This window comes from Schistocerca americana, chromosome 1, assembly GCF_021461395.2.
Source record: "Schistocerca americana isolate TAMUIC-IGC-003095 chromosome 1, iqSchAmer2.1, whole genome shotgun sequence".
Lineage (NCBI taxonomy): Eukaryota > Metazoa > Arthropoda > Insecta > Orthoptera > Acrididae > Schistocerca > Schistocerca americana.
Genome location: NC_060119.1, coordinates 699645323 through 699657867, shown reverse-complemented (window position 1 = coordinate 699657867; position 12545 = coordinate 699645323).

Here is a 12545-nt window from a genome sequence, read left to right as displayed (position 1 = left end):
ACACGAGAAATTTAAACTTTCAGTGGGAACATTAACGACATTAATTCCCCGTAGGCCCTGCAGGGAGTCGAATGTTCGCGAAGTGTGACGGAAAAGCCTACTAGTGTCATCAGTTCGTTCATTCAGCCAACAGCTGAGGCGCATTTTGGTCACAGCATATGAAAAAACCTTACCTGTGTGAGGTGGACTCACGCTGTGAGGGTTCGTACGAACGTAATTATGTGTATAGACGATAATAATAATAACTGCGTGTGGATGAATGGCATGGTGCAAGTCTTTCATTGGACGGACGCCACTTCGGGGACGTACCTGTCCCTACCCAACCTTATGTAACCAACCAGGGAAAGGGGCCTACAGTTTTTAAGGTGGATTCGAAACATGGGCTGTTTCTGGTGACTACTCACATCGTTGAGAGGTGAAGATTACGTTAAAACGAAGACAAAACTCTGTAGTTCAACCGAGACGCGATCCCGCCACTTCTCGGCTTTCATGCACGCGCTTTACCACTGTGCTACTAGATCCTTTATGTATATGCATAGTTCACAGCCAAGGGTCCGTATACCAGTGTGTGACATAGATTTCAGATCAATAACTCAAGCCATTTCTTATAAAAGGGGGTCTTAACAGTCAGCAGACGGACAACAGAGCGATTCTATAAGAGTTCCTTTTTTTCTGCTTAAGGCACGGAAACCTAGAAACGACCGACGAAACTACATGAAGAATTGTCGCTACAACCTGTCAACGCACTCCGCTGATTTCATAAACAGTCCACGAGTACGTTTGGTAAGTCATCCCTATCGAGGTTCTAGGCGCGCAGTCCGGAACCGCGCGACTGCTACGGTCGCAGGTTCGAATCCTGCCTCGGGCATGGATGTGTGTGATGTCCTTAGGTTAGTTAGGTTTAAGTAGTTCTAAGTTCTAGGGGACTGATGACCACAGTAGTTAAGTCCCATAGTGCTCAGAGCCATTTGAACCTTACGAGGTTATTCACTTGATCTTGCACCCTCTAATATTTACTTTTCCCTTTCCTTATCGAACAACCGGCAAGAAAAATTTATTTCCAGACGAAAAACGCTTCAAACGTGGCTTGACGACATCTCCAACTTTGAACGAGTAGGTTTCTACGGGAATGGAATCGCTAAAGTACCTGAATATTGTCAGACAGTTTCAGGTAGTGTTAGGAAATATATTGCTGATGATTAATATCGCTCTTTTGTTTACTAATGTGTTCAGTAAACTAATGGAAAAACGCTACTAAATTATGCACTGTACTAATACAAATGATGCACGACTGACTACTATAACCCTACGACAAAAGTCTTTTTTAATAAAAAAAGGTATCTGCTCTTTGACCGTACCTAAAACGTCACGAATTACCCTGGATTTCGAAACTATCTGCGTTTACGTGCTGTCCTGTGTCACAGTCAAGTAGTATGGATATCTGGCAGTGGAAGCAGACGCACAAAGAATCCCAGCTAATAAATTATTCAGTGCCGCAACTTTATAAATAAAGTTGTTTATTGACAAAAACCAAAAATTATGTCGGCAGACGCAGAAAAAAAAGCATTGTCAAGTGTGCTTTATCATAATTTTTGCTCCCTTGCAATGTGGAGGTACTAGAAGTAGTGAGAGGACTTACACTGTAGAATTTTTCTTAAGAATTTCTTATTTATTTGCGATGAGGCTGATGGAAACTCTGTCGCAGAATGGGTGAAAAAACAGCCTACATCGAGACTGGAACCGAGACCCAACACGGTCGCGACCCCGTTACCTCAGAGGTAGCCAGAGACCTGTGGCGCACGTCTTTCTCTTCTTGCCCCAGTGGTGGATAGGTCAGACAAATCGCAACGTAAAAGACGAGATTAATTGCAATTTCCGCGTGGAACGACCTCCCTGGAGTCAAATATTAAGCGTTAATCGCTCGCATTATTCAATGGATAGTGTAACGTTCCCTGGCCGCACACACACTATTAATAAACTAAAATTTAATTGTACTATATACGCCGCTATGAAGCAATTTGTATATACTGTAATTATTTAACAAAAAATATTATTTAATTTTGTATCGTTATTATTGTAATATTTTCTGTAGTAATATTCTCGATGTATTTATGATTGTAATATTTCTATACTCGTAATGTAATTACGAAATGTGTCAATATCTGCGATAACAAAAATGTAAAATACAGCCGCAGATTGCAAAGAGACATTAACGGTTGATAGTGGTATAAATAGGAATACATAGTGTGCATTCTTTGTCTTCTTCCTCGAGAGCTGAGAGAGAGAGGAACCTGTGACGTAGCATTTTATGAATGAGTAGACTTCATCTGTCTGTATCTAGATTTAGCCGCCATTAGAGGAGAAATTACAAACTAATGTAAGTTGAATTATTGTTGTGGTCTAAATACATTATAATTTATCAAAAGTGTGTATTACTAATGTAAATTAGCTTGCCCATGTCATCTATAATATTTCTTTAAAGAATTTTCAGCATTTTTAGCAATTATCGCTGGTGTTGCTGGGCTGTGCCGCGACCGAACGATTTGCAGCGGCGGCACATTTAAAAAATTGTTCCGCTAAGAAAAATTAACCAAACCCGTAAATCGGTAGCAGATAAAAATTAGCAGTGAATTAAGAAAATGTTTTTCTTTCATAGCGATCCTGAGACTGACGGAATTTATTACTAGTTACACATTTGTGCATTCATAGGCGGATAGTTAACGTTGAAATTTAACAATTTGTTGATTCTTTCAAATAACTTAAATGTATAGTGAAGTGTGTTTTATCAATGATAACTAAACGTCAGCTTGGCAATATTTAACCATTTTCTGCTAATAGTGACAGTCTTGTGTTCCATAGCTAACGCCGGGAAAGAATTCAGTAAATATTTAAAAAAAAAAAAACCACTGCATTTAGAAAATGTGTGCCAAGGCCGAATTATGTAAAAGATTTAATTCTCAGCTAAATATTCTTAATCAGTTAATATGAATTTATCAGCATGAGAGGGTTGACTAAGTTCACGTAATTTTAAATGTACTTAATTCTGTCTAAATGAATTTTTATTACCACACGTAAATAAGGGGTTCTACAACAAAGTTCGTACGTACAGAAAGAAAGAAAGGCAAATTAACTGAAAACAAATAAAAAAAGATAACTGTTTGTTTTTTTCATTTAATTTCATTAAAACAGTAACAAAATACAAAATGAATTTAGCAGGATATTTCTGAGCCATCCAGAAAGTCACTCAACTGTCACCCAGCTGTCAAACGGATTATATGTTGTTGGCTTGTTTCACTTATACTGCCAGCAGAAAGAATTCGATTCATTAGCCGACGTGTTCCTTGAGTAGGCAGCTACAGTTACAGCTTGTGTCTGAAAAGCGCAGCTGGCAAGGACCGAAATACCAGAAGCATACGTAAACGAGTTTTATTCCCATTTCTGTAACTAGGTTTGGGGTCTTTCTGTGAAACACACGTGAAGATCTATTTAAAAAGATGTCTTCTTGTATTTGGCATCAATTTAAATAATCTGACTTACATTAATGCTGCAGATAATCAGGTAACAAATATTAGCTTCTGCTATGCATATGAAATGACAGTAACTACACCTTTTTAAATAATCTGGTTGCTGCATTTTTACTTATCAGAAATATACTGACCATAAGTTACTTGAACAAATAGGCAACTCACTCCGATTCACATATATCTGACAAGGCTTAATGCAATCGAAAAACAATGACTGAGGAAAGGATGCCATTGAAGTGCTATTACACAAATGACAAATGTCCGTAAATAACCCGTATTGCCTTTAGACACATATAAAGTGCTATCCAGAAAATGTTTAGCAACTGAGTGATAGTCAAAGGACTGCCAAGATTATCCTACTAAGTTCACTAGACATTAACTTGTAACTTTGATGAAATACACTGAACAACTCTTGCATAATAAGTGACAGTGATCTAGAAAATCTAATGTTTCAGCTAAAAGAGTGTCACTTTATAAGAAAATATAATTTCATCAATTAATTTAAAAAAATCTCTCTCTGTCTTTACCACTACTAGAGCCATGAGAGAGTACCCATCTTATCGATGCCTCACTAGTTATGAGCTACTGCAACTGTAGTCATTGATTCAAATCTTGCTGGAAACGTATATTTAAAGAGAGATGTTTTTCTTCCTCCTCTACTGTAATTTAAAAAGATCACGACGAGATTAAGTAACGCAATTCTAAGAAACCCTTGAGACCGTACTGCAGTACAGTGTAGATAACAAAACCAGATTTTCAGAATCGTCGGTTAAGTGACGGAGTTCATCAAACTTTACTAATTACTATTCAATTATTATTTGTTAGTTCGTAGGCACTTTTCTGTAGCTTATTTTCACTATTTTTTGTATGATGGAGTTGGCAGAATCGAAACATTGGATATTCACCACATAGAATATTCCTATTTAAGTATTCATCTTCGAAGCAGCTGCAGAAAACGCAGTTCAGAAAATCTGACAAGAAGCCGCTAAAGTTAGTATAAATTTATAATTTATAGATTTCTGAGACATCCCAGTAGATGTGTTGGGAGGGAGGGAGTGGGCATGAACAATGTTGTGGCAGACTGTGACACTTGTTTATCGCCCACGAAACAAAGTGACTATCTTATACGAGAGAAATCAAATAGTTAGCGGAAACATGTAACCCTAGAGAAATTTTGCAGTGACTGATTGATGTATAATGGATGTGTGTTGTGTTTGGGGTGCCAGGGTATTGATGCTAATAGTCCACCGGTGAGCAATTCTTTCACACACAGAAATTACGTCTGGAGTATAATCCGACGTGGTGGTAGTTTGTTGTCATGAATTAGCAAAAAATGGTTCAAATGGCTCTGAGCACTATGGGACTCAACTGCTGAGGTCATTAGTCCCCTAGAACTTAGAACTAGTTAAACCTAACTAACCTAAGGACATCACAAACATCCATGCCCGAGGCAGGATTCGAACCTGCGACCGTAGTGGTCTTGCGGTTCCAGACTGCAGCGCCTTTAACCGCACGGCCACTTCGGCCGGCTCGTGAATCAGCAGCGTATGAACTCTGTCCATCAGTGATTTAGTATTACACTTCAATAGTTCCCTTAGAAATACTGTGAGAGCCTAGAGGTGTCGTTCATATGAAACCATCAGCGAATAAATTAATAACACTCTCTGCTGATTATGAAGCGCTGCAAAAAATATTAAAACCATGCTCGCTGTCTTAAGCATTCTGTAAGTTGAAAAGCTCTTTAACGTAGAAGCTTTTCGGTTTTATTAAGAAAATATCAACAATGATTAAATTGTAAACATTACGAGTACATAACATTTGTCATTCTTTCAGTATTTATGGACTGAATGACAGTTTTAGTTAAGGATGGCTTATTCTAGACATCACTGTCAGCATTTTTTCCTTGTTCCACGTTCTAATGATAACTGCTACTCCTTTCATCTTAGCAGAAGCTCCATGGCTATTAGAACCCGCGTTTTTGGTCATTCTTGATTTGGATCCCTATGCAATTCATAGCTTATGAGGTCTTGTTGTGGATATTTACCGTTTGTAATCAATCTGTTGTTGGCTTTTCAATTGAAACCGTCTGTTTCGGAGATAGTGCCACTGACATTCTTCTTAAAAAACAGTCTATAAAGATCAAAAGATGTGTTGCCTTCTCAAAATGCTTATAATATAACCACTTCAGACCCTCCAAAAATGTGAATTGTGTCCGGTGAATTTGCATTTCAATGATAGTTATTGATTCAGTTTGCAGTAGGTACGTCTGAGTATTATTAGTAGCTATTCTCTAGACCTAAATCTAGTTACAGAAATGGGGATAGTTATGTGCCTACATAAGTGAATCATTCCTGCTGGCAGCGTACGGCACATGAAACTTGGCAACAACACAGAATGTGTTTGGCAACTGTGTGACCGACGAGTTACTTTCTGAATGGCACATAAATATGCTGCTAAATTCACTGATATTTTGCTGTCGCTTCCATTGAATAATCTGAGTGATTTTCCCTTAAGGTGTGACATGGTTTTGAGTCCAGGGAGGTCGCTTCACTCGTAAATTGCAATTAATCTCGTCTTCTACGTTACGGTTTATCTGTCATAGCCACCGCTGGGGCAGGAAGGGAATGACGAGTGCAGCATCAATTCACAAGCTTTAAGATGGCAGATCGAAAATCAATACGGAATTCTTAAGAAAAATTTTACGTCGTAAGTCCTCTCACTACATCCAGCGCCCCCACATTGTAAGCAGGAAAATGCACAATTGATAATCCTTTTGTCTGCTTCTGTCAATATAATTTTTGGTTTTCGTGAATAAACAATTTTATTTATGAAATTGCGGCACTGAATTTATTTCTTAGCGTCTTCTTTATGCGTCTAATCCAACTGCCAAGTTTCCACATTGACATAGGAGAGCATGTAAACACAGACCCTTTCTTAAGTCTGAAGCGCACAATACGACTACCTTACTAATTCGTGACGATTTAGGCGCACTTGTGTTACAAATACTTAATGTTTCATCAAATAAGACTTTCGTAGTAAGGTTATCATGGTAAGTTTTACTTTATATTAGTATACTACGTATTTTAATAGCGTTTTCGATTATTTTACTGAACACAACAGTAAACATAAAAGAGAAATTAATCCTCAAAAATATATTTACTAACATTACCTAAAACAGTCTGACAATGCTCAGGTGGTTTATCGATTCCACGCCTGTAGAAGCCTGCTCCTTCGGAGTCAAAGATGTCGTCAAGCCAGGTTTGAAATGTCTTTCGTCTGGAAATGAATTTTCTTGTCTGTTGTTCGATAAAGAGCGGAAAGGTAAACATTTGAGGGTGCAAGATCAGGTGAACAGCGTGAGGAATGACCTACCAAACAGACTCCTGGACAGTCTTGTTCGTGAAATAAAAAAAATGGCTATGAGCACTATGGGACTTAACATCTTAGGTCATCAGTCCCCTAGAACTTAGAACTACTTAAACCTAACTAACCTAAGGACATCACACACATCCATGCCCGAGGCAGGATTCGAACCTGCGACCGTAGCAGTACCGCGGCTCCGGACTGCAGCGCATAGAACCGCACGGCCACCGCGGCCGGCTCGTGAAATCACCAGGGCGCGTTAAACTGTAGTAGCGACAACTGGTGCAGTTTTGTTTGTAGTTTTTGTTATAGCGGAACTGAAATGCGCCTCAGTTGTTGATAAAAATGTCAGCGCGATGGGAACACCCCGGCGGAGAACTAAAGGCAATATAATATCTGTTCACATTGCCCTTTTCTCGACGAAGTGTCTTTTGTTATAGCTCAGCCCTTTATTCCTTCTTAAGAAGTTAACATAAAGGCATCATAGACTGAAGCGCCAAAGAAACTGGTATAGGCATCCGTATTCAAATACAGAGATATGTAAACAGGCAGAATACGGCACTGCTGTTGGCAGCGTCTATATAAGACAACAAGTGTCTGGCGCAGTTGTTTGATCGGTTACTGCTGCTAGGATGGCAGGTTATCAAGATTTAAGTGAGTTTGAAGTGGTGTTATAGTCGGCGCATGAGCGATGGGACACAGCATCTCCGAGGTAGCGATGCAGTGGGGATTTTTCCGTACGACCATTTCACGAGTGTACCGTGAATATCAGGAATCCGGTAAACATCAAATCTCTGACATCACTGCGGCCGGAAAAAGATCCTGCAAGAACGGGACCAACGACGACTGAAGAGAATCGTTCAATGTGACAGAAATGCAACCGTTCCGCAAATTGCTGCAGATTTCAGTGCTGGACCATCAACAAGTGTGAGCGTGCGAACCATTCAACGAAACATCATCGATGTGAGCTTTCGGAACCGAAGGCCCACTCGAGTACCATTCATGACTGCATGACACAAACCTTTACGCCTCGCCTTGACGCGTCAACACTGATATTGGACTGTTGATGACTGGAAACATGTTGCCTGGTCAGGCGAGTCTCGTTTCAAATTGTATCGAGCGGATGGACGTGTACGGTTATGGAGACAGCCGCATGAATCCATGGACCCTGCATGTCAGCAAGGAACTCTTCAAACTGGTGGAGGCTCTCTAATGGTGTGGGGCGTGTGCAGTTGGAGTGATATGGGAGCCGGATACGTCTAGATACGACTCTGACTGGTGACACGTACGTAAGCATCCTGTCTGATCACCCATATCCATTCATGTCCATTGTGCATTCCGACGGACTTGGACAAATCCAGCAGGAAAATGCGACATCCCACACTTCCAGAATTGCTACATAGTGGCTCCAGAAATAATCTTCTGAGTTTAAACACTTCCGCTGGCCACCACACTCCCCAGACATGAACATTAGTGAGCATATCTGGGACGCCTTGCAATGTACTGTTCAGAAAAGATCTCCACCCAGTCGTAGTCTCGCGGATTTATGGACAGCACTGCAGGACTCATGGTGTCAGTTCCCTCCAGCACTACTTCAGACATTAGCCGAGTGCACGCCACGTCGTGCTGCGGTACTTCAGCGTGCTTGCGGGGGCCCTACACAATATTAGGCAGGTGTGCCCGTTTCTTTGGCTCTTCGATGTAATTCCTCACCAGTAACAATACTGCATATGGTTACTGAACGAGGGATGACGACTTTGAAGCAAACATGTAGTGATATTCATCGCTCTGATTTTTGTTGCTTTGAATTAGAGCATGCAATACTGCTACATCTAACCTCTGCATCTACCATATTGGATGCAAATGTCGCAGTTAGTCACACAAGTTAATTATCAAGACTTCCTGAATGTGTAAATTCATTGATGCCAGGAACATCTTTCTTGAACCAAGAAAATCGTTTTCTGACATGATTTGTCCGACAGCACTCGCCTCACTCACGACAGAAATGTTTCAAGCTGCTTCCGCCGCCTGCACCTCTTCATTATACACATAGCGCACAATATGTCCCAAATGTTAGATATTTATCCACTTGCAACTCTATTTTATAACATTCAAAGAATTTTCGTAAGAGGGAAGTATGTAAAACCTAGTTTATAACTACACGACTAATTCTAGAACATCAAATGAAATACTGTCACTTGACACATATTGCAGCCTACGAATCTTATGTAACTACACGGTGTTTTCTCGGTTTATCGAAGTTATTTCGCACAGAAAATCGAGCTACAATAAGGAACAGTTCTACGCTGACAATGCGAGAGCAGAAACGTCCCGAAGTGCGCTGTGCCGCGGTCACCTGGTCGGACGGCAGCAGTTTATAACGTTACGGCGCCCGGTGACACGTGGGAGGTGGCCGCTGCAAGGCGAGGAAACTCTCGCGCTGAAACCGTTTTGGTCTTAGACGCAGTCACGGTCTATTTTGTGGAGCGTTTAGCCTTTACTAGCTGGTTACAAAATGAAGAAAATTATCTTAGAGGTTCCACCTGATTAACACCTTTAGTAGAGAGCCGAAATGCGGTTAAAAAAATAAACCAAGGTGTCATCTCGAGCTTGAGGCCTTCTATCTACATTGTGCCAGGTTTATCATTAGGCCAGTAGCAGATACGACACCATACAGCTCGAGCGGTAGACAACACTTTCTCCAGACACTTCTGGTTCCTACAGTGTTGCCGGAGCGTGCAGACGACAGAACATGGAATTCTGAGGGGCGATCAATTGTATTGAAGCCCTAAATGAGCGACTCAGAATGGTCTCTGCTGCGGCCGGCCAGCGGATAGGTTTTATGTCTAAGACTATACATATGATATGGAACATGAAGATAATAATGCTTTGTTGAGGTGAACGTTGAACCCACTCGGACATTTGATTACAGTAGCATGCTGCTTGCCACATTCGGGTAAAGCGTCATCCTGGTACGAATCTGCTCTGTGGATTAATGATCGAGGGCCAGTGTTCCGGCCAACCTGATGTTGTTTTTCGGCTTCCCACATCCGAATAGGTGAGTATCAACTCGGCACCCACGTTGCACCTCAGTTACACAGTTTGCAAACATTTCGATAACGTTCTCACACTTTCACCTGGGATAACACTAGATCCAGTCAGATAAGGTACACATATTGTGTTCTCGGAGGAAAAGGAGGCAACAGCAAGAGCATCCAGCAACCTTCTACCCCTAATACTGTAGATTCAGAATAACATGCTGAGCCAGAGGAGACACGGTATAGAGCCAGGAAAAAGAAGAAGAGGACGAAAAGTTGAGGTGAATCTTGGATAGTATTCATGTACTGTGAATAAAATACTCTTATTTGTGGGCTAGTCCTCAATTGCTGGCCATTTACAAAACAAAGATACCCAGTGGTGAGCAGACCATAGCGGGCCGCTGTGGCCGAGCGGTTATAGGCGCTTCAGTCGGAAACCGCGCTGATGCTACGGTCGCAGGTTCGAATCCTGCCTCGGGAATGGATGTGTGTGATGTCCTTAGGTTAGTTAGGTTTAAGTAGTTCTAAGTCTAGGGGACTGATGACCTCAGATGTTAAGTCCCATAGTGTTAGGGCCATTTGAACTTTTTTTTTTTTTTGAGCAGACCATACTTGGTCTTCAATTACTGAAAGGTTCATGACACTGTTGCTGTAGTACGCTTCCCAGCCACATTAATGTGATCACATGATAAAAATCTGAATAACCACCTTTTGCAACGCTGACCACCGCGAGACGGGCAGGGAGGGATTCAAATAGTTCAAATGGCTCTAAGTACTATGGGATTTAACATCTGAGGTCATCAGTCCCCTAGGCTCAGAACTACTTAAACCTAACAAACCTAAGGACATCACACACATCCATGTCGGAGGCAGGATTCGAACCTGCGACCGTAGCAGCAGCGCGGTTCCGGACTGAAGCACCTAGAACCGCTCGGCCACAGTGGCCGGCGCAGGGAGAGAGTCAGAAAGGTTATGGAAGATATCGACAGTGAAGTGGAGCTATGCCGACGCCAATGTCATGACCAGCTGCGCCACTTGTCTCGGTTGAGGACCAATGTTGTGTACAGTCCGAACACGGTGGTTCCACAGATACTCGATTGGCATTAAATTCGGGGAGTCTAGTGGTCAGGGTAGTACGCCAAACTCATCCTGGTGCTTTCTGAAACACGTACGTACACTGCAGACTGTGACGCGCTGCATTCTCCTGCTGGTAGACCCCAACGAGCTGAGAAAAGAAAACTGTATGTAGAGGTAGATACGGTGCCTAAGGATACATGCATACTTGTCTTGATACGTTGTGCTTTCCAGAATGACGAGATCAGACAGAGAATGCCCGAAAGTATTCCCCAGACTATGACCGTTGCAGGGTGGTTTTTTTTCCAGACGTTTTACGCCGCACATGCTAAGGCCATCTGTCCGACGGACCACAAAACGTGATTCATCTAAAAAAGCCATTCGTCGCCACTCAGTGGACTTCCAGCTGCCGTACTGGCGCGCAAATATCAGCCTTCGTCGCTGATGAACAGCAGTTAACATGGGTAAATGAACCAGGTACTTGCTGTGGAGGAACATACGGAGAAATGTTCACTGAACAGCCGTTGAGGAGACACTATTGGTAGCCACTTGGTTCAGCTGGATGGCCAATTGCTCAACAGTTGCACGTCTACTCCTCTGTTCACGTCTTCACAGCCGTCGTCCATCCCTATCATCTATGACCAGTGGTGCGCTACAGTTGGCTCTGCGCCACATTTGATGGCGCCATTTTGCCGTGCGCCGTACACTTTAACCACTGCGACACTGAACGTATTCAGTTTTTGCCATTTCGAAAATGCGTCCATCCTTAACCCTAAAGCAAATGATCGTGCCCTTTTGGTCGGCAGATAAATCTCTCCATTTACGCCGAGAACGACTGCACTGTGTTTCGCGACCCCCCGTCACACTTTAGTTACTCCCGAATGCCACTGCTGTCACCTGACGTCTGTGTGCGTTTATTGCGCGTTGACATCAAACGTAGTCGGTGGTTACATTGATGTGGCTGGAGCGTGTGGTTCTTGAAAATGTGTGCGTGTGAGTGTGTGTTGGCACTTACGGGCGCTCAACGTCGAGATCATCAGCGCCCTGACACACATGAATTAAACGAATGTGGACAAATTTAGTAAAATGGAAGTATACACGCAAAGAAAGCGGGAAAAGATGAAAAATGCTGTATACGAAAATAAAAAGTAAGGAAAACGAAAAAGGAGCGTCAAGGATGTCACAGGAAATTGTCACTGGGTAAAAACATTGTACAGTCACAGAACTTTAAAACATTAACCACATTCGTTTGAGCATTTCCTAAAAGAGATGGCAGATCCGCAGGCAAGTCAGCCGCGGCCCGCTGGTCAGAAATTAAAACGCAATCCAGTAAAACGTAGCGCACAGTGACCTGGACGCCACAAGTACCACACATTGTAGGGTCCTCTCGCCGGAGAAGGAAGCCATGCGTCAAGCCTATCCGAAGCCTAGTGAGGAGAACCTCGTCCCGTATGCGGGGCTGGAAAGAAGTACACCACACACGCGTTGTGGGCTTGACTAAACGGAACTTATTGTCAGTTATTTCGAGCCATTCATCCTCCCACCG